The 27,106-nt window shown below is 50.9% G+C and overlaps 1 protein-coding gene across 2 annotated transcripts in view; it reads left to right on the top strand.

The window, feature by feature from the left end:
• Positions 1-27,106, top strand: part of LOC141096814 (serine/threonine-protein kinase Nek11-like) — a 168,599-nt gene that overhangs the window by 56,591 nt on the left and 84,902 nt on the right. Inside the window, exon 1 of one of the 2 annotated variants that reach the window (XM_073583666.1) lies at positions 12,780-12,873. The exons of the other annotated variant lie outside the window; for it this stretch is intronic. The gene's annotated coding sequence lies outside the window, so the exon portion shown is untranslated. Of the gene's footprint in view, positions 1-12,779; positions 12,874-27,106 lie in introns of those variants that run through there. 2 annotated transcript variants of the gene reach the window in all.

The following is a 27,106-nucleotide window of genomic DNA, read 5'->3' as shown; positions in this document are numbered from 1 at the left end:
GTCAGGTACTATTCTCATAATCTGTAACTTACTGTAGAGCGACAAAGACCCACCCCTGCTTACTGTAGAGCGACAAAGACCCGCCCCCACTTACTGTAGCGTGACAAAGACCCGCCCCCACTTACTGTAGAGCGACAAAGACCCGCCCCCACTTACTATAGCGTGACAAAGACCCGCCCCCACTTACTGTAGAGCGACAAAGACCCACCCCTGCTTACTGTAGAGCGACAAAGACCCACCCCCACTTACTGTAGAGCGACAAAGAACCACCCCCGCTTACTGTAGAGCGACAAAGACCCACCCCTGCTTACTGTAGAGTGACAAAGACCGGCCCCCACTTACTGTAGAGCGACAAATACCCGCCCCCACTTACTGTAGAGCGACAAAGACCCACCCCCACTTACTGTAGAGCAACAAAGACCCGCCACCACTTACTGTAGAGCGACAAAGACCCACCCCTTACTGTAGAGCGACAAAGACCCACCCCCACTTACTGTAGAGCGACAAAGACCCGCCCCCACTTACTGTAGAGCGACAAAGACCCACCCCCACTTACTGTAGAGCGACAAAGACCCACCCCCACTTACTGTAGAGCAACAAAGACCCGCCCCCAATTACTGTAGAGCGACAAAGACCCACCCCTTACTGTAGAGCAACAAAGACCCGCCCCCACTTACTGTAGAGCGACAAAGACCCACCCCTGCTTACTGTAGAGTGACAAAGACCCACCCCCACTTACTGTAGAGCGACAAAGACCTGCCCCCCTTACTGTAGCGTGACAAAGACCCGCCCCCACTTACTGTAGAGTGACAAAGACCCGCCCCCACTTACTGTAGAGCAACAAAGACACCCCCCACTTACTGTAGAGTGACAAAGACCTGCCCCCACTTCCTGTACAGCAACAAAGACCTGCCCCACTTCCTGTACAGCAACAAAGACCTGCCCCACTTCCTGTAGAGCGACAAAGTCCCACTCCCACTTACTGTTTTAGAGACAAAGACCCGCCCCCACATATTGCAGAGTGTCAAAGACCTGCCCCTTACTGTAGAGACAAAGACCAGTCCTCTCTCCCAAAAACCTGTCTCAGTGTCTCTGAACTTAGAGCTGGATAATATCTCAAAACAGGCTGTGGACAGCAAGCTAGAAAGAAGGGGGATGTCTAGTGTCCAGCACTTCAAAGTGATTTTATTAAATAAGATCAAGATGTCTGAGAGAGCAGAGACCATTTAATGCATCAAAATGTCTAGGATCCAGCAGATCCCTCCAGGCACTGTCCCAAGTATCCCCTCGTATACTGCCGATTCCAACATGTTTATGTGAATACTGAACTTACCTAAATGACTTTGTTGGTGTTGCTTTCAACTGGATTTCTGTGTTTCCAAATCCAAACTTTTGTAATAGATTTGGAATAAAGAAAGTAAATAACTGCACTGTATGAGACAACTCCCAGACTTGTGTAATATTTATCCAGAGCCATTTTTCTTCAAAATGAATAGTGGCACAGGAGCTGTGTATCAGAGCTCTTCTTGCAACTGGGTCTGTTAGAAATGATCAGAACTTATCCACAGCCTCTGGCTTTAAACTGGATCTGCAAACATATTTCGCAACAGAACTGTATATATTACTAAATAGACCTGATGGGGCTGCTTTATTTTCTTTGACAATCCATATCAGAATAGCTGCACAATCTTTTAATGAAAATTTAAACTCAATCACCACCCACCTAGCCGTCCCTCTTCCCTGCTGAGATCTCACTCAGATCAGTGCAAGCTGCAGCTATCGGTTAAGCTACATGAGTGGAGACGGAGTACTCTTTGAGCCATTTTATTCTAAGGTTGGACTTCTAAAATGCTCATTTTAATATCAGAAATTTTCTTTTCCAAAGATTTTATTCTTTTAAACAATGGGGAGAGGGGGAAGACAGGGGAAAGAAAAAAGGGGGGAGGGATGGGGATGAGAAGGAAAGATAAGAGGAAGTAGGGAAATTACAAGTTGACAACATGTAAAGAAAATGCAAAACATGCATTAATGATGTCATTTTACAAACGTATCTTGCCACGCCTAAACACGTAGAATACAAGATTATACAATAGAATAATAATAGTATTAAAGAACACAAAAACACACAAATGAGCATAATGAGTGTCATTACAGATCTAACCCTATGTCAAATAGTAGATGCAAGAACAGTTATGTCAGAGGCAAAACTAAAACAGCTTTTATCGAGATTGCTAGTGTTAAAGGATTCATTCAAGTAATAGGAGTAGGGAAAGTCTGGTCCCATTTAGACCATTTCTTGTAGAAGTTACTGAATTGGTCGTTAGCCAATGCGAAATACAACTTGTGAGATCTGTGTTGAGTGATCAACTGTAAGATATCATCAACTTTGAGAAGGAAACGGTTCTTCCAATGGAATGCAATGGAATTTTTTACCACAAGACAAACACGGATGACTATATCTTTTAAGGCAGGGTCCAATTCCTCTAGATTAAGGGAAAGTAGGGATGAGTGAGGTGTGAGGGTTGTGGTTTTGCCTGTAAGTTTGCAAATAATGCGGGAGGAGATCTGCGACCACAAGGAATTAACCATTGGGCAACTCCAGAAAACATGAAGGATGTCTCCCTTCTGGCCGCAGTCCCTCCAGCATAGAGGCGAGTTCGTAGTCCCAATATGGGCAAGTCTATTGGGGGTATAGTATCAACGAGATACAACCTTAAATTGGGTCTCCTGCAATAACATGGAGAGTACAGAGTGATATGATAAAGAGAGAGAGTCCTCCCAGTCTTCTACAGTGAAGGATGAGTTTAAAGGCCCTTTTACATTTAGCGATGCACCAGCGATCCCGACGATAGGACGCGGTCAGGATCGCTGGTGCATCGCTAAATGATCGCTAGTGAGCTGCCGCACAGGCAGATCTCACAGCGATGCAGCAGCGATACAGCGGACGATACTTACCTGTCAGACGCGGCGGTCCTGACGTCCTCCTGTCCACGTCCACACGTCGCTCGTCGGCGCCAGCAGGAAGCGCCCGACGAGAAATGGAGCCGGCGGATCAGGCGCGATCAGCGATGGACAGCGGGAGAGACGGTCGGAGGTAAGTATCACACATAGCGATATCGCTAGCAATATTGCTATAACGTCACAAAATCGGTGACGTTATAGCGATATGTGTAAAACCCCCTTAAGTCATTCTCCCAACTCAGCATTGAAGGGCTTTTTGTCAAGGCCGTATCTTGGTTGTAGTTATCATAAACAAAGCCATGATGCCAGAAAATACCATGACCACAATTTAATATTTTTATAGATGACTCAGTGAAGTTTAGTTTCTTGTCGAGAAATATTTTTATATTATCCTTAAGAGTAAGGTATTAGAGAAACAGGGACGAGGAGATATTATATTTAGTTTTTAGTGTTTGAAAGGATAAAAATTCCGTCCCGTTAAAAATGTCTTCTAAGTTTGATATTTTTAAATCAGCCCAGATGGGGGATAATGAATGGTTAGTCATAGAGTACATCAGTGTTAGGGGGATTTTTTTAAGGATGGTCGTTTTATGGGATCCTCTCTTTGGTTTAGAGATCTTAAACCAGGCGAGTTCAACAGCTTGAAAGATTGGATGGGCAACAGAGTTTGGAAGGTTGTTAGCTATGGCATTATACAGTTGTGGCCAAAAGTATTGACACCCCTGCAATTCTGTCAGATAATACTCAGTTTCTTCCTGAAAATGATTGCAAACACAAATTCTTTGGTATTATCTTCATTTAATTTGTCTTAAATGAAAAAACACAAAAGAGAACGAAGCAAAAAGCAAAACATTGATCATTTCACACAAAACGCCAAAAATGGGCCAGACAAAAGTATTGGCACCCTCAGCCTAATACTTGGTTGCACAACCTTTAGTCAAAATAACTGCGACCAACCGCTTCCGGTAACCATCAATGAGTTTCTTACAATGCTCTACTGGAATTTTAGACCATTCTTCTTTGGCAAACTGCTCCAGGTCCCTGATATTAGAAGGGTGCCTTCTCCAAACTGCCATTTTTAGATCTCTCCACAGGTGTTCTATGGGATTCAGGTCTGGACTCATTGCTGGCCACCTTAGAAGTCTCCAGTGCTTTCTCTCAAACCATTTTCTAGTGCTTTTTGAAGTGTGTTTTGGGTCATTGTCCTGCTGGAAGACCTATGACCTCTGAGGGAGACCCCGCTTTCTCACACTGGGCCCTACATTATGCTGCAAAATTTGTTGGTAGTCTTCTGACGTCATAATGCCATGCACACGGTCAAGCAGTCCAGTGCCAGAGGCAGCAAAGCAACCCCAAAACATCAGGGAAACTCCGCCATGTTTGACTGTAGGGACAGTGTTCTTTTCTTTGAATGCCTCTTTTTTTCTCCTGTCAACTCTATATTGATGCCTTTGCCCAAAAAGCTCTACTTTTGTCTCATCTGACCAGAGAACATTCTTCCAAAACGTTTTAGGCTTTTTCAGGTACGTTTTGGCAACCTCCAGCCTGGCTTTTTTATGTCTCGGGGTAAGAACTGGGGTCTTCCTGGGTCTCCTACCATACAGTCCCTTTTCATTCAGACGCCGACGGATAGTACGGGTTGACACTGTTGTACCCTCGGACTGCAGGGCAGCTTGAACTTGTTTGGATGTTAGTCGAGGTTCTTTATCCAACTTCCGCACAATCTTGCGTTGAAATCTCTTGTCAATTTTTCTTTTTCGTCCACATCTAGGGAGGTTAGCCACAGTGCCATGGGCTTTAAACTTCTTGATGACACTGCTCACGGTAGACACAGGAACATTCAGGTCTTTAGAGATGGACTTGTAGCCTTGAGATTGCTCATGCTTCCTCACAATTTGGTTTCTCAGATGGATGGAAGGCAAAGGGAGTGGTATACACCTTAAAATATATAATATTTTTGGCAAAGTAAAGAGCTTTGCTGTAAGGATCCTTCCCCACCATGATAGAGATCTATCCCTGAAAATCCCGCAATCCTTATTTATTAATTCAGATAGTTTAAGGTTGGATTTAACTAACTCAGTGAGGTTATTGTTCCCGGTGATTCCCAAATATACAAATTCCTTGTCAAACCATTTAAGGGAGGATGCAGTTTTAATATATCTGGTTTGGTCCTTGCTGATATTTAACGGGAGAATGTTAGACTTGAGTTCATTGATTTTAATATTAGACAATGATGAGAATTTGTTAAAATATCAGAAATTTTCAAACTAAGTACATCAGCTTCATATTGTCTAAGAGATCTATTGAATAATGTATGCAGCTTGTATTGGGAAATTTGGTGGTGTCAGATACGCTTTACGTTATTCCCATCTTTTAAAATGAAGGTATGTTACTAATATATGCCATTGCTTTATGGGGCTCCGATTTCTGAGACATCCACTGATTCTGTGGGTGCAGCCATTGTAGCACTGTGTTAGCTTTACTAGCCTTCGAGCAGAGCTGCTGCATCTTCTTAAGTCTTGGGACTGGTAGGGATTAGTGATGAGTGAAATTGTATGGATAAGGTGTTATTGGATCATGCTCGGGTGCTAATCGAGTGTCTTCGGTGTGCTCGAAAAATATGTTTGAGTCCCTGCAGCTATGTCTCGCAGCTGCTCGACAGCCACAACACATGCATGGATTTCTTGTTTGTTAGACAACCCCTGCATGTGTTGTGGCTGTCGAGCAGCTGTGAAACACGTAGCCGCGGGGACTCAAACATATTTTTCAAGCATGCCGAAGACACTCGGTCAGCACACGAGCATGCTCGCTCATCACTAGCAGGGATGTCTCATCTCCCACCATGTTCATTAGAATTAAAACCAGCTTGACTTGCACAAGAAATTATGAAGAGACCACTTGCTAATCCCTATTGGTTGTAAGTTATTTCATGGCTTCTCTTTGCCCTTATGACCTGTACAATCCTATTACATGTAGACGGGATTGATACCTGTACATTGTCACTGACAGATATCATTTCCTGAGCCCCGGGCAACGATCATCATTGTTTACCATTTGCCGAGCGGCAGAGATTAAAGTCGCCTTTTTGTTTCCTGCATTTTGTGTGTTTTTTTCTCTCTTTTTTGAAGCATGAGCTTTTCTTTGATGCTCGGATTATCGGCGAACACGTAGGTAGAAATTGTTAAGCATGACTGTACAAATGTTACGTCTTCTATCTCTCCAAAGCCCCAGGTACAGATTTCTTTCATCTCCGAGTCTAATAGCATTCCCTTTAATGCTACAGTAAGAATTCGTCTTGCTAGTTTTTTTTTTTCAATCAAGTAAATAGTTCTTTTTTTAACCTCTGATTCCTCTTAGGCTCCCTGAAGTTGAGCGAGATTGAGTGCTCTCGTGTTAATGAAACACCGATAGAAGCTTGACGGACAATTGAAGCAAGATTGGTTTTGCAGTTGGTTCGGAATACTTTACATTCAAATGACTAGGCTGTACTTACTTTTATTTACCACAGAGGGCGCTCTTTTACTATATTATGACATCTAACAAACCAATAAACCTGATGTACAAGCGAATGGATAAGACATGAAAACTAATATATCTTTTTCTGGGTGTCTAAGTGCGAGCTGGTGAGAGGACGGTTCTTAATCCTTGTAGCTTCTTCATGTTCTGCCAGAAAGGTCGATCAATAGCTATACGCTCTATTGCTGACAATACAAGCGCATCTCATTGGCGTTTCCATAAGCTTTTTTTTTGCAGTCTATTGAGCCTTCTCTGACTTGTATTTTAAGTGTGGAGCGCCTTCCAAACGGAAAACGCCAGAAGAATAGACATGTCACTTGTTTTAACCTCTGTCGAGACGATCAGTGGGTTTTTGTGGACTAGTGATTCTAATGAATGTGACATGTGCGTGATACTTGCCAATTGTGCACGCGACTTGGCAGCGGTGTGGGGCAGTAATGTCATTGTCAGTGCACATCTCCGATGCAGAAGGGAGCGGCGTCTTCAAGCAATAGTCAGGACTGAATCAGGAAAGAAAGGGAAGGCATAAGGAAAGATGCTACTTCTCTCTTTGTTGTAATCATTATGATTTAGTTTCCAAAACTACATCAAAATTTGCAGTTTGCACTGTGAAAATCACTAAAAAGTTGGGCTTAGTTGTTCATTGTTAAAATTGTGCCAGTTATGACCACATATTGCACTGCATGAAAGGGTCAAAATACATCAATAGAACACATACATGGATCACGGACATCTAAAAAGTAGGCATTAGTGCCGTAACTGGAGTCAAAAGGACCAGGTGCAAAAATTAGGTCTTCTGGGCCTCCACTGACATGTTGTTCAGATGTATGGGACCCTTGTAGCGTTCTAGATCCTATAAAGACATACGTTTTGGTCCCCCTTGTAATAGTGTGCCCCATCCTGGCTGCTTCTTGCAATAATCTCCTCCTTCCAGTAATAATCTTCTCCATACTGGGCTCCTAAACAGGAATAATGTCCACATCCTGAGCCCTTTACAGTAATAATGACCCCATCCTGGGCCCCTTCCTGGTATAATGCCCCCCATCTTGACGCCCTTCCTGGTATAATGCCCCCCCATCCTGGACCCCTTCCTGGTATTATGCCCTATCCTGGGCCCATTTATGGTATTATGCCCCCCATCCTGAGAACCTTCCTGGTATAATGCCCCCATTCTGGTATTACTGCATGCACTATACTGGGCCCCTTCCTGGTATAATGCCCCACATCCTGGGCCCCTTCCTGGTATAATGCCCCAAATCCTGGGCCGCTTCCTAGGATAATGCCCCACATCCTGGGCCCCTTCCTGGTATAATGGCCCCCCATCTGAGGATTCACATCCAGGTGAAATTGCCACTGGAGTCAGTGGCCCTCCATCCTGTACAGGTGTGGTCAGACCTTTTGCAACCATAATCGTTACTCCCCTGGTAGGCATACACATCGAGTGGTCAAGATGCGGCTGCAATATGGTTGAAAATTGTGCAGGCCTGCTGTTTGGCGTAATCTTAAATTAATGTTAGGCTACATTCCCACACTGAGTTTTTGGTGAGTTTTTTATGCTACGCATTTAAAAAAAAAAAAAAAAATGCAAGTAAGCCATTTTACTTAATGCAGAAAATCTGCAACATCAAAAACTCACCAAAAATCTCATCGTGGGAACATAGCCTTAGGGTATGTGCACATGTTGCAGATTTGGCCCTGCGGATTCGCAGCAGTTTTCCATGCGGTGTACAGTACCATGTAAACATATGGAAAACAAAAACCGCTGTGCACATGCTGCAGAAAATTCTGCGCAGAAACGCAGCAGTTTATTTTACGCAGCATATCAATTCTTTGTGTGGAATCCGCAGCGTTTTTACACATATTCCATTATAGGAATCCGCAGGTGTAAAAACGCAGGCGAAATCTGACCAAAATCCACAGAAAACCTGCAGGTAAAACGCAGGTCATTTTACCTGCGGATTCTGCAGAATCTGCGCTGAGAAATCAACAATGGAAACCGCAACGTGTGCACATAACCTTAATGTCTGCCTGGTTTTGCAGGCAAACAGCAGTTTTCTCGCAAAACTGTGCAGCTCTTAACATTCAGTTTGAAAGCCACAGCAAACAGCAGGACAATGTTTTTGACAGCATTGCAGCGCCAGCTCATCCACCCATTACGGTAATTCTACATGTGTCCATATCTTTCACTGTTTACTTGTGTAACAATAGATCAATGCAAAATTAGCCATGATGAGATGTCCTCCTAGCAACAATGATTTTTAGGGAAACAAATAGTAGTTCTTAAACTTTCATTGTAATTTGTGTCAAATCATGAGCATAGGCTGGCGAAAAAGCAAAAGATTTACGATCAGTTGAAAGCTGCATCGCGTCAGCAGTCGAACAATGGGGCATTTTCCAATAGTTTTTTTTTATTGCCATTTTTCTATTTTTTTCCCTTGGCATTATTGTAGTCCTATAATGAAGCATATGAAAAAAAATGCCATACCATGAGCATGCTGGGTTTTTTTTTAGATTTAAAGCAAACCTGTAAGCAGGATTTTGCTAAGTAAACTACAGGCATTGTCAGGTTGGCAGTGTTATACTGATTAAAAATGATACCTGGGATGAAGAAATCCATCTTGTGGTTCTTGTGTAATCAGTGCAGTTAATGAGATGCCCGTGCTCCGGGGCCATACTGTAAGCAGAGGCTTATCTTCCTGCTCTAGGCCAGAGAAACCAAAGAGAGACCGGGCCTCAGGCTGCTCTGAAGCACAAACATGTTCCTCATCATAGAGGCAGACAATTATCTTCACCCCAGGTATCATTTTAATCAGTGTAACACTGCCAACCTGACAATGTCTGTGGTTTACTTAGCAAAATTCTGCTGAGAGGTTCACTAGAAAAAAAAAACCTGAAAATCCACAAATTACATAAAATGCAAAATCGTGTAAATAAACTTTTTGTTGGTTTGCTACAGACAAAAATTACATCTGCCCACAATATTAAAAAAGAAAAAAAAGCTTAAAAAATTGCAGCAAAATTGTGTATGTGATTTTTCTCTTTCACTAGTAATATGGGAAACAAATTGAGATTAGGAGCGGAAGGCGTTAATATGTCTTCTACGATGCTTGACACTTGCCCACCCCTCGAGTAATCCTCCCTCTGGTTTCTGAGAAAGGATCAGAGCGGAGGACACAGAGGAAAGTAGAGCAGCCCACATATAAAAGACAATATAAAACGGACTTGTCTGTAATCCCCACGAGCAGCACAAAACTCTACAGCTCTCCGCAGGGAATGGAAAATACAAGCATCACCGCTAATCAGGCCTTTGTATACCGACTGTACTGAACGACAGCTGATGACCTCAGTGAGAATCCCTCCAGCCCAGTCAATGGCAGTGTGCGACTGCGCTCCCCTTCTGTATAATGAGATATTAGGTAACACACAAATGACAATTGAAGAGACTGTCACGCGTCATTAGACTCGCACTCCAGCGTCCCTAACACTATACCCCCCCCCAGCTTTTCAGCCCTGTACGTGATCCTTCGCACGGCCTATTTATTGCAATATACATCGAAGTAGCTAAATAGCAAAACCAGAACTCATCCATATTCAAGTATGTCAATGTTTTCCCAATCGAAGGCCGGTTTCTCAGGTCTGAATTTCATGGTCCATATATGAATCGCGATTTCTAGATCTTCTAACCTAAACTCATCAGCCTCGTATATGTCTACCAAGTCACTAAGCTCGGATCAGGCCAACTGCGGTCACCTTGGATGCCGCGCTCCATACATGGACCACGAAACACAAGCGTCGAGCCTTTATGTGTAGCAGGTCTCAACTCTAGACACACAAACTGAAGGATTGACCAAAGAATCAGTTGCTTGGAAAACCTTTCTCTAAGGCTAGTTTCACACTAGCGCTTTTGAGCGCAGCGACGGCCTGCGCACGGCCGCCGCTAGGCCCCGCCCCTGCCGTGCCTCCGGCGGTAGCTCCGCCTACCGGCGCATGACGCTGCATGCGCCCTGCGTTCCCTATCTTTATCACTGGGGGCGCAGGCCGTGCGCAGTATGCGTTTGGCGGCGCATGCGTCCTTTTGACGGTGCGCCGACCTGCGATAGGGGACGCAGGGCGCATGCAGCGTCATGCGCCGGTAGGCGGAGCTACCGGCGGAGGCGCGGCAGGGGGCGGGGCTTAGCGGCGGCCGTGCGCAGGCCGTTGCTGTGCTCAAAAGCGCTAGTGTGAAACTAGCCTAAGGGCTCGTGCAAACAATCGTTTAAATCGGAAGAGTGCTATCCATGCATTATGATGGGTAGCACTCGTACCCATGTTATTCTATGGGGCTGTGCACATGTTCGATTTTTTTTCTCGGAAAAGCATGCACATCTTATGGCCGGGTCACACTTGCATGTGCAATGCGAGAGATTTGCATGAGTCTCAAGCATCAATACCCGGCACTGCCGCCGGCACTCAGGACCGGAGTGTTCAGCTGCACAGAAATACATGCAGCCACACACTCCAGTCCCTAGTGCTGACGGCAGTGCCGGGTAAGGCCTGTTTCACACTTCCGTTTTTTCAAATCCGTCAAAATCCGTTGGTTTCCGTAAAAAAACGGATCCGCCATTTTTTGCAGGATCCGTTTTTTTTGTCCCATAGACTTCCATTAGTGGTTACCGCGGATCCGTCAAAAAAACGGATCCGTTTGCATCAGTTTCCGTCAAAAAAACGGAAACGGATCCGTTTGGCGGACACAAAAACGGAAGTGTGAAACAGGCCTAATGATGCATGAATTACTCGCATTGCACACGCAAGTGTGACCCCGGCCTACCTCTGAGAGTCAGATGGCACTCGCCCATTCAAGTCTATGGGTCCATGAAAAAAAAAAAAATGGAGATCTGATTGCACTCCTATTTTTACAGACTGACTGCACGGAGAAACTTTTTTTTGTGTGTGTTCTCTCTCCACCTCATCATAGTGTGAATAGCATAATCGGACCAATTATCGGAAAACACTAGTCTGCACCTGCCATTAAAATGATTAATATAAAACATGATCTCACCTGAATGGTAAGCCGCCTCCTCTGGGGTGGAGATGTCTGTGGTATCTACATATAGGTCACATCTAAAAAAAAAACCCAAAATTAGTGTAATTATACAGCACTGCTGTGTACACATCTGGAAAATGAAACTAAAGAAGTGCGCAGGTATAAGACAAGAAACTCACCCTTAGGCCGGGATCACACATGCGAGAAATACGGTCGAGTCTCGCATGTTAATACCCGATACTGCCGCCGGCACTCGGGAGCAGAGGGTGAGGCTCCATGTATTGCTATGCGGCCGCACACTCCGATCCGAGTGCCGGCCGTGTTTCTCGCATGTTTAATCCCGGCCTTAAAGGAATTTTTCACCAGGCTACCTAAGCTGAGAGCAGCATAATGTAAGGACTGAGACCCTGATTCCAGTGATGTGTCACTTACAAGGTAATTTTCTTTTATAAAATCATTGATTTATCGGCAGGAGATTATCACTAGAGTTCTATTAAAAATGCTACCGGGTAGTTCAACCACACGCCCAGCAGCTTTTTGTGTAGACTGTGCATAGGCAAAAAGCTGCAAATCAGTGGTGTAGGTGGGATTACATAGAGCTTAGCATTCAGAAACGTGTACATCTGTAACAGATAAAAATAGCTTTTAATCAAAATTGCAGCAAGTAGCCCAGTAAGTGACACATCTTTGCAATCAGGGTCTCTGCCCCTAAATCATACTGCTCTCAGATCTACCTGGTGACAGATTCCCTTTAATCTTTGTCTAGTAAAGGCTGACCATAAGGCCGGGGTCAGACTAGCGAGAAACTCTGACGAGTCTCTCACGTCAATCCCCGACACTGCCACTGGCACTCAGATCGGAGCGTTCAGCTGTCCGAGTGCCGGAGGCAGTGCTAGGTATTGAGACGTGAGACTCGTCCGAGTTTCTCGCATGTCTGACCCCGGCCTAAACAAGAGCACAGAAAGAGGAATCAAAATTCCTCCCCCTCAAAATTAATACAGCAAAAAAGAGCCACATTATTTACCTGCCCGACTTTCAGAAATAAAGGCACTCTCAGGAGGCAGCAACCCCATGAAATAAAGATGGCAGCAACACAGGTGCAAAATACTCATGAGACCACCACTCACAACCTACCAGTTCATGGAGGAGAGGATTGCTTGGTATTAAATTTGCACACAGATAAGGCTTGTATAGGGCACTGGTCACACACATGTATTTTTGTGTGCAATTTTATTACTAAGCAATCCTCTCCTCCATAACAGGTAGGTTGGGAGTGGTTGTCTCAGCAGTATTTTGCACCTCATTTGCCGCCATCTTTATTTACATGGGTTTGCTGCATCCTGAGAGTGCCGTTGTTTCTGAGACCGGGGCAGGTAAATAACGTTGCTCTCTTTTCCTGCGTTAATTGACCATAAACAAGACCACTTAGATAAAGGATTAGTCCCATCTTTAGAAATTATCACTTATCCATAGAGAAGGCGATAACTTGATGATTGGTGAGGATCTGACTGCAGGGTCCCCATCCAATCCCAAAAACAGGCCTCTGAAATGAATGAGTGATTGCCAGACAAGCGCATCACGGCTCCATTCATTCTCTATGGGACTTCTGTATAAAGCTGAGCACTGTACTCAGAGCGCCGTTCTCGGTATTGTGGCGGTCGGACCCCCACTGATCAGCAACTTATTACAGATTACAATGTTCATCACTCAATTTCATTTTCTTGACCCAAGTGGGGTTTAGGACATCCAAAAGGACAGAGTTGTCAGATGGATAAGTATGCATCTGACAACTCTGCCCTTTTAGGCTGTTGCTGCCCTGACAGCCTCCGCTCTGCTCAGCCTATATAATGGAGTTCCCAACATAAGGTCATTAACCTGACTGTTACTTCAGCGATTCTCGCGCCAGAGATTTTGCTGAAGTGTCTGTGGCCGTGGAGTGCTGGCTGAGAAGATAAAAAGGGATTACTGTACATTCCGGTCTGAAGTGCGGATCAATTTAATCCATCGTGCCCCTTGGCACTGTAGATCATACTTATGCATAATAGAGGGGCATCTATAGGAAAGTTTTTTTAAGTTTATAGCCAACTTAAGATTCAGAGTAAGGCTAGGGTCTGAGAAAATTGGTCTGATTATGCTGATCACCCTCTGATCAGAGTGCGGTCCGATTTTCTCAGATGAGGAGAAGATGGGGAAAAAAAATCTGCACTCAGATATCATCCAAGTGCAGTATGATTTTTTTTTTTCCATATGCTCATTTATTCGCACGGCTGGGTGCGATCCGAACAGAACATCGAATGTAAATTGTGCACGCTACGATTTTTTACTCAGACAGACTCTAAGGAAATAAAGAAGAAAATCAGTCGTGCATGGCCCCATAGAATAACTTTGGTCCAAGTGTGATCCGATATTTTGTCAGAGCGTGTTCGGACCGAAAATACGGTCGTCTGCACAAAAGCTTTAAAATTAGCTTCTGTTCTCCCACTATTTCTTTTATTTTCTTTAGGAAGGGATTCATAGGAGTTTATTAACTATACAATTTAAGGAGACAAACTGATAATGTGATAAAGGGGTCAATAAACTGGGTGCAAATACACAGGAGCAATTTATTAGCTGCTAATCCTGCTGCGATACGTCTGAATTAAAGATGTTCTGTTGCGGTTCTCAGGACTGACATTACCTGATTAAACCGGGCCGAAAAGCGAAGCCGCTTGACACTGCGCTCTGAGCCACGTAAACTCATTAAGTGAATCCACTTTCATCTGTTTTTTTTTCTAATGTCATCTTGCCCAAAAATCCTTCCTGCCCTTTCTTTTCTTGTTCGTTAGAGTCAACTATAATGGACAGGAGTTGGTGAAGAATGTCTTGGGGGGGGGGACAAAAAAGAAAACTGTTGTGTGCAGCCCAGATTGTAATGACTGTAAAATAAGAGCTATTTTCTGAACTGGCACAAAATTATCAACTTTGAAAGAATCACATTCTGTAACATATGAAAATAAAGAGATTTGATGCTACAAAGGAGAGGCACGAAATGCTGAGATTGGGAGCAATCTCCATCCACTCTGAATGGGAACCCTGAGCTTTTAGTGGTTACGGTACTTGTCCCCCCTGGGAACACTACTTTATCTCACGTATTTCCAGTGCCGAGAGTCTCTGAAATCATTTACATACATAAATGTGATATTGATGGCTATGCTCAGGATTGGCCATCAATATCTGATCAGCTAAAATTCAACTCCAGGCAATAATAAGCGTATTGGGTATTGATGCATATCCACACTCCAAGGCCCAGATTCGACTGCGGATTTCTGCACCTATGTGGACCATAGTGGCCACATAATCTTTTCAGGGTTTATTTTCACTGCATACTTTGTCTGTCAGAGTTTGTTCTGAGTGTGATGCAATTTTTCGCGCGAGAGAATAGCATCATTGGTACGGAGAAGATCTAGAACTTCATTTCTCTATCTTCTCCATTGTCTCTGTGATCGTACATCGTGCTGCACTTGGATGACATCCGAGTGCTGTATGATGTTGCGCACACACCCATAGACTTTTATGATTGCGTGATCCAAATATCAGAGCTACGCGCAGCACGCTGCGATTGTGTTCTCTTGCCGTACCGGCATGAGAAAATAATCACAGATCTGCACTGCCCTGTTGTATAACATTGGGCCGAGTGCTATCCGATTAAACATAGCACTTGGCTGTGTTATACAGCACTGTGAGATGACCATATAAATCGGACAGCAATCTGTGCATTGACTGGCGGCTCTCTCAACCCGAGTGTGACAGCGTGCTTCATACATTTGTCACATTCGGGTCAGGAGAGCCACTGGCCATTCAATGTATGTGATCCAATCCAATCTCTGTCTGATTTATACGGCCACCTGACTGCGCCCTTGCGGTGTATTGTCAGTCCATAGATCTGCAGGGGGTGGTGGGCTTTATAGGACTACCAAGATGGCGGCGATGGGGGGCCTGCCTTCATCAGGTCACCAGCTGCCTATATGGCCAATTATCCCACTAAGGTAGTGGGGAGGTAAATGAGCAAGACCATGCACCCCTCCGCCACAGGATCTAATGAAATGAAAAGCCGATGCCAGGGACTGACAGCATTATTGGTGAATAGTTGTCCATTCCTTACCAAAATGCACAATACCCATCATGTTCCCCCGTCTCTGTTATAAACAGGGTTGTTTATTTCTGATTCTGTGCCTTCCTCCTATCTCTCATTGTTCAGCTGACACTCACAATTCCTCCGTACAGCCATTCCGCCGCGCTCCCCCTCCTCCGCTCGTCTCATGCCTTTTATTTTCTCCGATAATGCACATGCTAATTTGTTACTTCTTATTGAAGACATTTTACAGAACAGAAGAATAAATTGAACATGAATTGTCCTGTAAATCCTTTTTATCTCAGACAAATGTGATGTGACGGAGCAGCGGAGATGGGGCATATAATTATGGAAGGTAAAGATATGCCGAAGCCCGGCAGGGACCGGCGCACACAATATTCCTCTGACTAGTGGCGAGCCGGCCAGACGGCATGGCGTATACAGTGATTGATAGAATTATTATCATTTATACACGCAGCGCTCTCATACTAGGAATTTATCCTGCACAGATTTACCGTGTAATGTTCTGAACATTAATCATTTATATTATAATTGTATTTCAGAAAGCTGATTGGCAACCGAGCTAATGCCACAGAAGTCAGCGCACACATGGCCATATACAGTATATACAGGGGTCACGTGTCCGTATATAGGAGACACACATGGCCATATACAGTATATACAGGGGTCACGTGTCCGTATATAGGAGAAACACATGGCCATATACAGTATATACAGGGGTCACGTGTCCGTATATAGGAGACACACATGGCCATATACAGTATATACAGGGGTCACGTGTCCGTATATAGGAGACACACATGGCCATATACATATATATACAGGGGTCACGTGTCCGTATATAGGAGACACACATGGCCATATACAGTATATACAGGGGTCACGTGTCCGTATACAGGAGACACACATGGCCATATACAGTATATACAGGGGTCACGTGTCCGTATATAGGAGACACACATGGCCATATACAGTATATACAGGGGTCACGTGTCCGTATATAGGAGACACACATGGCCATATACAGTATATACAGGGGTCACGTGTCCGTATATAGGAGACACACATGGCCATATACATATATATACAGGGGTCACGTGTCCGTATACAGGAGACACACATGGCCATATACAGTATATACAGGGGTCACGTGTCCGTATACAGGAGACACACATGGCCATATACAGTATATACAGGGGTCACGTGTCCGTATATAGGAGACACACATGGCCATATACAGTATATACAGGGGTCACGTGTCCGTATATAGGAGAAACACATGGCCATATACAGTATATACAGGGGTCACGTGTCCGTATATAGGAGACACACATGGCCATATACAGTATATACAGGGGTCACGTGTCCGTATATAGGAGACACACATGGCCATATACATATATATACAGGGGTCACGTGTCCGTATATAGGAGACACACATGGCCATATACAGTATATACAGGGGTCACGTGTCCGTATACAGGAGACACACATGGCCATATACAGTATATACAGGGGTCACGTGTCCGTATATAGGAGACACACATGGCCATATACAGTATATACAGGGGTCACGTGTCCGTATATAGGAGACACACATGGCCATATACAGTATATACAGGGGTCACGTGTCCGTATATAGGAGACACACATGGCCATATACATATATATACAGGGGTCACGTGTCCGTATACAGGAGACACACATGGCCATATACAGTATATACAGGGGTCACGTGTCCGTATATAGGAGACACACATGGCCATATACATATATATACAGGGGTCACGTGTCCGTATATAGGAGACACACATGGCCATATACAGTATATACAGGGGTCACGTGTCCGTATACAGGAGACACACATGGCCATATACAGTATATACAGGGGTCACGTGTCCGTATATAGGAGACACACATGGCCATATACAGTATATACAGGGGTCACGTGTCCGTATACAGGAGACACACATGGCCATATACAGTATATACAGGGGTCACGTGTCCGTATATAGGAGACACACATGGCCATATACATATATATACAGGGGTCACGTGTCCGTATACAGGAGACACACATGGCCATATACAGTATATACAGGGGTCACGTGTCCGTATACAGGAGACACACATGGCCATATACAGTATATACAGGGGTCACGTGTCCGTATATAGGAGACACACATGGCCATATACAGTATATACAGGGGTCACGTGTCCGTATACAGGAGACACACATGGCCATATACAGTATATACAGGGGTCACGTGTCCGTATATAGGAGACACACATGGCCATATACAGTATATACAGGGGTCACGTGTCCGTATACAGGAGACACACATGGCCATATACAGTATATACAGGGGTCACGTGTCCGTATATAGGAGACACACATGGCCATATACGTATATATACAGGGGTCACGTGTCCGTATACAGGAGACACACATGGCCATATACGTATATATACAGGGGTCACGTGTCCGTATATAGGAGACACACATGGCCATATACGTATATATACAGGGGTCACGTGTCCGTATATAGGAGACACACATGGCCGTATACGTATATATACAGGGGTCACGTGTCCGTATACAGGAGACACACATGGCCATATACGTATATATACAGGGGTCACGTGTCCGTATACAGGAGACACACATGGCCATATACAGTATATACAGGGGTCACGTGTCCGTATACAGGAGACACACATGGCCATATACAGTATATACAGGGGTCACGTGTCCGTATATAGGAGACACACATGGCCATATACAGTATATACAGGGGTCACGTGTCCGTATACAGGAGACACACATGGCCATATACAGTATATACAGGGGTCACGTGTCCGTATATAGGAGACACACATGGCCATATACAGTATATACAGGGGTCACGTGTCCGTATATAGGAGACACACATGGCCATATACGTATATATACAGGGGTCACGTGTCCGTATACAGGAGACACACATGGCCATATACGTATATATACAGGGGTCACGTGTCCGTATATAGGAGACACACATGGCCATATACGTATATATACAGGGGTCACGTGTCCGTATACAGGAGACACACATGGCCATATACGTATATATACAGGGGTCACGTGTCCGTATATAGGAGACACACATGGCCGTATACGTATATATACAGGGGTCACGTGTCCGTATATAGGAGACACACATGGCCATATACAGTATATATACAGGGGTCACGTGTCCGTATACAGGAGACACACATGGCCATATACCTGTATATACAGGGGTCACGTGTCCGTATACAGGAGACACACATGGCCATATACGTATATATACAGGGGTCACGTGTCCGTATACAGGAGACACACATGGCCATATACGTATATATACAGGGGTCACGTGTCCGTATATAGGAGACACACATGGCCATATACAGTATATACAGGGGTCACGTGTCCATATACAGGAGACACACATGGCCATATACAGTATATACAGGGGTCACGTGTCCGTATACAGGAGACACACATGGGCGTATACATATATATACAGGGGTCACGTGTCCGTATACAGGAGACACACACGGCCATATACCTGTATATAGGGTTGGTGAAGGACTGGCATTACTCTTCACATAACCCTCCCCATCATATATACAGTACTCACCACTTATACACACATTATCGACGGTAACATTACTTTTTACCTCAGACACTAAACACTGGAGCAGGAAAATGTTTCAAAGAGAGAGAAGCTGGGGCGCGGCCTCCATCAGTCCAGAGAAGACCTGGTTATAGCGGGAAACTCCTCTGGAGAGGAGGGAACATGGCAGGCCGCACCATGGAGGACTGTGAGGAGGAGAGGGCCGAGGGGCCGCACCATGGAGGACTGTGAGGAGGAGAGGGCCGAGGGGCCGCACCATGGAGGACTGTGAGGAGAGGACCGAGGGGCCGCACCATGGAGGACTGTGAGGAGGAGAGGGCCGAGGGGCCGCACCATGGAGGACTGTGAGGAGAGGACCGAGGGGCCGCACCATGGAGGACTGTGAGGAGAGGACCGAGGGGCCGCACCATGGAGGACTGTGAGGAGAGGACTGAGGGGCCGCACCATGGAGGACTGTGAGGAGGAGAGGGCCGAGGGGCCGCACCATGGAGGACTGTGAGGAGAGGACTGAGGGGCCGCACCATGGAGGACTGTGAGGAGGAGAGGGCCGAGGGGCCGCACCATGGAGGACTGTGAGGAGAGGACCGAGGGGCCGCACCATGGAGGACTGTGAGGAGAGGACCGAGGGGCCGCACCATGGAGGACTGTGAGGAGAGGACCGAGGGGCCGCACCATGGAGGACTGTGAGGAGAGGACCGAGGGGCTGCACCCTGGAGGACTGTGAGGAGAGGACCGAGGGGCTGCACCATGGAGGACTGTGAGGAGAGGACCGAGGGGCTGCACCATGGAGGACTGTGAGGAGAGGACCGAGGGGCCGCACCATGGAGGACTGTGAGGAGAGGACCGAGGGGCCGCACCATGGAGGACTGTGAGGAGAGGACCGAGGGGCCGCACCATGGAGGACTCTGAGGAGAGGACCGAGGGGCCGCACCATGGAGGACTGTGAGGAGAGGACTGAGGGGCCGCACCATGGAGGACTGTGAGGAGGAGAGGGCCGAGGGGCCGCACCATGGAGGACTGTGAGGAGAGGACTGAGGGGCCGCACCATGGAGGACTGTGAGGAGGAGAGGGCCGAGGGGCCGCACCATGGAGGACTGTGAGGAGAGGACCGAGGGGCCGCACCATGGAGGACTGTGAGGAGAGGACCGAGGGGCCGCACCATGGAGGACTGTGAGGAGAGGACCGAGGGGCCGCACCATGGAGGACTGTGAGGAGAGGACCGAGGGGCCGCACCATGGAGGACTGTGAGGAGAGGACTGAGGGGCCGCACCATGGAGGACTGTGAGGAGGAGAGGGCCGAGGGGCCGCACCATGGAGGACTGTGAGGAGAGGACTGAGGGGCCGCACCATGGAGGACTGTGAGGAGAGGACTGAGGGGCCGCACCATGGAGGACTGTGAGGAGGAGAGGGCCGAGGGGCCGCACCATGGAGGACTGTGAGGAGGAGAGGGCCGAGGGGCCGCACCATGGAGGACTGTGAGGAGGAGAGGGCCGAGGGGCCGCACCATGGAGGACTGTGAGGAGAGGACCGAGGGGCCGCACCATGGAGGACTGTGAGGAGAGGACCGAGGGGCCGCACCATGGAGGACTGTGAGGAGAGGACCGAGGGGCCGCACCATGGAGGACTGTGAGGAGAGGACCGAGGGACCGCACCATGGAGGACTGTGAGGAGAGGACCGAGGGGCCGCACCATGGAGGACTGTGAGGAGAGGACCGAGGGGGCGCACCATGGAGGACTGTGAGGAGAGGACCGAGGGGGCGCACCATGGAGGACTGTGAGGAGAGGACCGAGGGGCCGCACCATGGAGGACTGTGAGGAGAGGACCGAGGGGCCGCACCATGGAGGACTGTGAGGAGAGGACCGAGGGGCCGCACCATGGAGCCCTGTGAGGACAGGACCGAGGGGCCGCACCATGGAGCCCTGTGAGGACAGGACCGAGGGGCCGCACCATGGAGGACTGTGAGGAGAGGACCGAGGGGCCGCACCATGGAGGACTGTGAGGAGAGGACCGAGGGGCCGCACCATGGAGGACTGTGAGGAGAGGACCGAGGGGCCGCACCATGGAGGACTGTGAGGAGAGGACCGAGGGGCCGCACCATGGAGGACTGTGAGGAGAGGACCGAGGGGCCGCACCATGGAGGACTGTGAGGAGAGGACCGAGGGGCCGCACCATGGAGGACTGTGAGGAGAGGACCGAGGGGCCGCACCATGGAGCCCTGTGAGGAGAGGACCGAGGGGCCGCACCATGGAGGACTGTGAGGAGAGGATTGAGCGGCTGCACCATGGAGGACTGTGAGGAGAAGACCGAGGAGCTGCACCATGGAGGACTGTGAGGAGAGGACTGAGGGGCTGCACCATGGAGCCCAGTGAGGAGAGGACCGAGGGGGCTCACCATGGAGGACTGTGAGGAGAGGACCGAGGGGGCTCACCATGGAGGACTGTGAGGAGAGGACCGAGGGGGCGCACCATGGAGGACTGTGAGGAGAGGACCGAGGGGGCGCACCATGGAGGACTGTGAGGAGAGGACCGAGGGGGCGCACCATGGAGGACTGTGAGGAGAGGACCGAGGGGGCGCACCATGGAGGACTGTGAGGAGGAGAGGGCCGAGGGGCCGCACCATGGAGGACTGTGAGGAGAGGACCGAGGGGCCGCACCATGGAGGACTGTGAGGAGAGGACCGAGGGGCCGCACCATGGAGGACTGTGAGGAGAGGACCGAGGGGCCGCACCATGGAGGACTGTGAGGAGAGGACTGAGGGGCCGCACCATGGAGGACTGTGAGGAGGAGAGGGCCGAGGGGCCGCACCATGGAGGACTGTGAGGAGAGGACTGAGGGGCCGCACCATGGAGGACTGTGAGGAGAGGACTGAGGGGCCGCACCATGGAGGACTGAGAGGAGGAGAGGGCCGAGGGGCCGCACCATGGAGGACTGTGAGGAGGAGAGGGCCGAGGGGCCGCACCATGGAGGACTGTGAGGAGAGGACCGAGGGGCCGCACCATGGAGGACTGTGAGGAGAGGACCGAGGGGCCGCACCATGGACGACTGTGAGGAGAGGACCGAGGGGCCGCACCATGGAGGACTGTGAGGAGAGGACCGAGGGACCGCACCATGGAGGACTGTGAGGAGAGGACCGAGGGGCCGCACCATGGAGGACTGTGAGGAGAGGACCGAGGGGCCGCACCATGGAGGACTGTGAGGAGAGGACCGAGGGGGCGCACCATGGAGGACTGTGAGGAGAGGACCGAGGGGCCGCACCATGGAGGACTGTGAGGAGAGGACCGAGGGGCCGCACCATGGAGGACTGTGAGGAGAGGACCGAGGGGCCGCACCATGGAGCCCTGTGAGGACAGGACCGAGGGGCCGCACCATGGAGGACTGTGAGGAGAGGACCGAGGGGCCGCACCATGGAGGACTGTGAGGAGAGGACCGAGGGGCCGCACCATGGAGGACTGTGAGGAGAGGACCGAGGGGCCGCACCATGGAGGACTGTGAGGAGAGGACCGAGGGGCCGCACCATGGAGGACTGTGAGGAGAGGACCGAGGGGCCGCACCATGGAGGACTGTGAGGAGAGGACCGAGGGGCCGCACCATGGAGCCCTGTGAGGAGAGGACCGAGGGGCCGCACCATGGAGGACTGTGAGGAGAGGATTGAGCGGCTGCACCATGGAGGACTGTGAGGAGAAGACCGAGGAGCTGCACCATGGAGAACTGTAAGGAGAGGACTGAGGGGCTGCACCATGGAGCCCTGTGAGGAGAGGACTGAGGGGCTGCACCATGAAGGACTGTGAGGAGAGGACCGAGGGGCTGCACCATGGAGGACAGTGAGGAGAGGACCGAGGGGCTGCACCATGGAGCCCTGTGAGGAGAGGACCGAGGGGCTGCACCATGGAGCCCTGTGAGGAGAGGACCGAGGGGCTGCACCATGGAGCCCTGTGAGGAGAGGACCGAGGGGCTGCACCATGGAGCCCTGTGAGGAGAGGACTGAGGGGCTGCACCATGGAGCCCTGTGAGGAGAGGACTGAGGGGCTGCACCATGGAGCCCTGTGAGGAGAGGACTGAGGGGCTGCACCATGGAGCCCTGTGAGGAGAGGACTGAGGGGCTGCACCATGGAGCCCTGTGAGGAGAGGACTGAGGGGCTGCACCATGGAGCCCTGTGAGGAGAGGACTGAGGGGCTGCACCATGGAGCCCTGTGAGGAGAGGACTGAGGGGCTGCACCATGGAGCCCTGTGAGGAGAGGACTGAGGGGCCGCACCATGGAGGACTGTGAGGAGGAGAGGGCCGAGGGGCCGCACCATGGAGGACTGTGAGGAGAGGACCGAGGGGCCGCACCATGGAGGACTGTGAGGAGGAGAGGGCCGAGGGGCCGCACCATGGAGGACTGTGAGGAGAGGACCGAGGGGCCGCACCATGGAGGACTGTGAGGAGAGGACCGAGGGGCCGCACCATGGAGGACTGTGAGGAGAGGACTGAGGGGCCGCACCATGGAGGACTGTGAGGAGGAGAGGGCCGAGGGGCCGCACCATGGAGGACTGTGAGGAGAGGACTGAGGGGCCGCACCATGGAGGACTGTGAGGAGGAGAGGGCCGAGGGGCCGCACCATGGAGGACTGTGAGGAGAGGACCGAGGGGCCGCACCATGGAGGACTGTGAGGAGAGGACCGAGGGGCCGCACCATGGAGGACTGTGAGGAGAGGACCGAGGGGCCGCACCATGGAGGACTGTGAGGAGAGGACCGAGGGGCTGCACCCTGGAGGACTGTGAGGAGAGGACCGAGGGGCTGCACCATGGAGGACTGTGAGGAGAGGACCGAGGGGCCGCACCATGGAGGACTGTGAGGAGAGGACCGAGGGGCCGCACCATGGAGGACTGTGAGGAGAGGACCGAGGGGCCGCACCATGGAGGACTGTGAGGAGAGGACCGAGGGGCCGCACCATGGAGGACTGTGAGGAGAGGACCGAGGGGCCGCACCATGGAGGACTCTGAGGAGAGGACCGAGGGGCCGCACCATGGAGGACTGTGAGGAGAGGACTGAGGGGCCGCACCATGGAGGACTGTGAGGAGGAGAGGGCCGAGGGGCCGCACCATGGAGGACTGTGAGGAGAGGACTGAGGGGCCGCACCATGGAGGACTGTGAGGAGGAGAGGGCCGAGGGGCCGCACCATGGAGGACTGTGAGGAGAGGACCGAGGGGCCGCACCATGGAGGACTGTGAGGAGAGGACCGAGGGGCCGCACCATGGAGGACTGTGAGGAGAGGACCGAGGGGCCGCACCATGGAGGACTGTGAGGAGAGGACCGAGGGGCCGCACCATGGAGGACTGTGAGGAGAGGACTGAGGGGCCGCACCATGGAGGACTGTGAGGAGGAGAGGGCCGAGGGGCCGCACCATGGAGGACTGTGAGGAGAGGACTGAGGGGCCGCACCATGGAGGACTGTGAGGAGAGGACTGAGGGGCCGCACCATGGAGGACTGTGAGGAGGAGAGGGCCGAGGGGCCGCACCATGGAGGACTGTGAGGAGGAGAGGGCCGAGGGGCCGCACCATGGAGGACTGTGAGGAGGAGAGGGCCGAGGGGCCGCACCATGGAGGACTGTGAGGAGAGGACCGAGGGGCCGCACCATGGAGGACTGTGAGGAGAGGACCGAGGGGCCGCACCATGGAGGACTGTGAGGAGAGGACCGAGGGGCCGCACCATGGAGGACTGTGAGGAGAGGACCGAGGGACCGCACCATGGAGGACTGTGAGGAGAGGACCGAGGGGCCGCACCATGGAGGACTGTGAGGAGAGGACCGAGGGGCCGCACCATGGAGGACTGTGAGGAGAGGACCGAGGGGGCGCACCATGGAGGACTGTGAGGAGAGGACCGAGGGGCCGCACCATGGAGGACTGTGAGGAGAGGACCGAGGGGCCGCACCATGGAGGACTGTGAGGAGAGGACCGAGGGGCCGCACCATGGAGCCCTGTGAGGACAGGACCGAGGGGCCGCACCATGGAGCCCTGTGAGGACAGGACCGAGGGGCCGCACCATGGAGGACTGTGAGGAGAGGACCGAGGGGCCGCACCATGGAGGACTGTGAGGAGAGGACCGAGGGGCCGCACCATGGAGGACTGTGAGGAGAGGACCGAGGGGCCGCACCATGGAGGACTGTGAGGAGAGGACCGAGGGGCCGCACCATGGAGGACTGTGAGGAGAGGACCGAGGGGCCGCACCATGGAGGACTGTGAGGAGAGGACCGAGGGGCCGCACCATGGAGGACTGTGAGGAGAGGACCGAGGGGCCGCACCATGGAGCCCTGTGAGGAGAGGACCGAGGGGCCGCACCATGGAGGACTGTGAGGAGAGGATTGAGCGGCTGCACCATGGAGGACTGTGAGGAGAAGACCGAGGAGCTGCACCATGGAGGACTGTGAGGAGAGGACTGAGGGGCTGCACCATGGAGCCCAGTGAGGAGAGGACCGAGGGGGCTCACCATGGAGGACTGTGAGGAGAGGACCGAGGGGGCTCACCATGGAGGACTGTGAGGAGAGGACCGAGGGGGCGCACCATGGAGGACTGTGAGGAGAGGACCGAGGGGGCGCACCATGGAGGACTGTGAGGAGAGGACCGAGGGGGCGCACCATGGAGGACTGTGAGGAGAGGACCGAGGGGGCGCACCATGGAGGACTGTGAGGAGAGGACCGAGGGGGCGCACCATGGAGGACTGTGAGGAGGAGAGGGCCGAGGGGCCGCACCATGGAGGACTGTGAGGAGAGGACCGAGGGGCCGCACCATGGAGGACTGTGAGGAGAGGACCGAGGGGCCGCACCATGGAGGACTGTGAGGAGAGGACCGAGGGGCCGCACCATGGAGGACTGTGAGGAGAGGACTGAGGGGCCGCACCATGGAGGACTGTGAGGAGGAGAGGGCCGAGGGGCCGCACCATGGAGGACTGTGAGGAGAGGACTGAGGGGCCGCACCATGGAGGACTGTGAGGAGAGGACTGAGGGGCCGCACCATGGAGGACTGTGAGGAGGAGAGGGCCGAGGGGCCGCACCATGGAGGACTGTGAGGAGGAGAGGGCCGAGGGGCCGCACCATGGAGGACTGTGAGGAGAGGACCGAGGGGCCGCACCATGGAGGACTGTGAGGAGAGGACCGAGGGGCCGCACCATGGACGACTGTGAGGAGAGGACCGAGGGGCCGCACCATGGAGGACTGTGAGGAGAGGACCGAGGGACCGCACCATGGAGGACTGTGAGGAGAGGACCGAGGGGCCGCACCATGGAGGACTGTGAGGAGAGGACCGAGGGGCCGCACCATGGAGGACTGTGAGGAGAGGACCGAGGGGGCGCACCATGGAGGACTGTGAGGAGAGGACCGAGGGGCCGCACCATGGAGGACTGTGAGGAGAGGACCGAGGGGCCGCACCATGGAGGACTGTGAGGAGAGGACCGAGGGGCCGCACCATGGAGCCCTGTGAGGACAGGACCGAGGGGCCGCACCATGGAGGACTGTGAGGAGAGGACCGAGGGGCCGCACCATGGAGGACTGTGAGGAGAGGACCGAGGGGCCGCACCATGGAGGACTGTGAGGAGAGGACCGAGGGGCCGCACCATGGAGGACTGTGAGGAGAGGACCGAGGGGCCGCACCATGGAGGACTGTGAGGAGAGGACCGAGGGGCCGCACCATGGAGGACTGTGAGGAGAGGACCGAGGGGCCGCACCATGGAGCCCTGTGAGGAGAGGACCGAGGGGCCGCACCATGGAGGACTGTGAGGAGAGGATTGAGCGGCTGCACCATGGAGGACTGTGAGGAGAAGACCGAGGAGCTGCACCATG

The sequence above is a fragment of the Dendrobates tinctorius genome, unplaced genomic scaffold (genome assembly GCF_039654945.1).
Source record: "Dendrobates tinctorius isolate UK_male_01 unplaced genomic scaffold, ASM3965494v1 ptg000009l, whole genome shotgun sequence".
Lineage (NCBI taxonomy): Eukaryota > Metazoa > Chordata > Amphibia > Anura > Dendrobatidae > Dendrobates > Dendrobates tinctorius.
The sequence above is the reverse complement of the archived record's forward strand: the minus strand, read 5'-3'. Positions and strand labels throughout refer to the sequence as shown.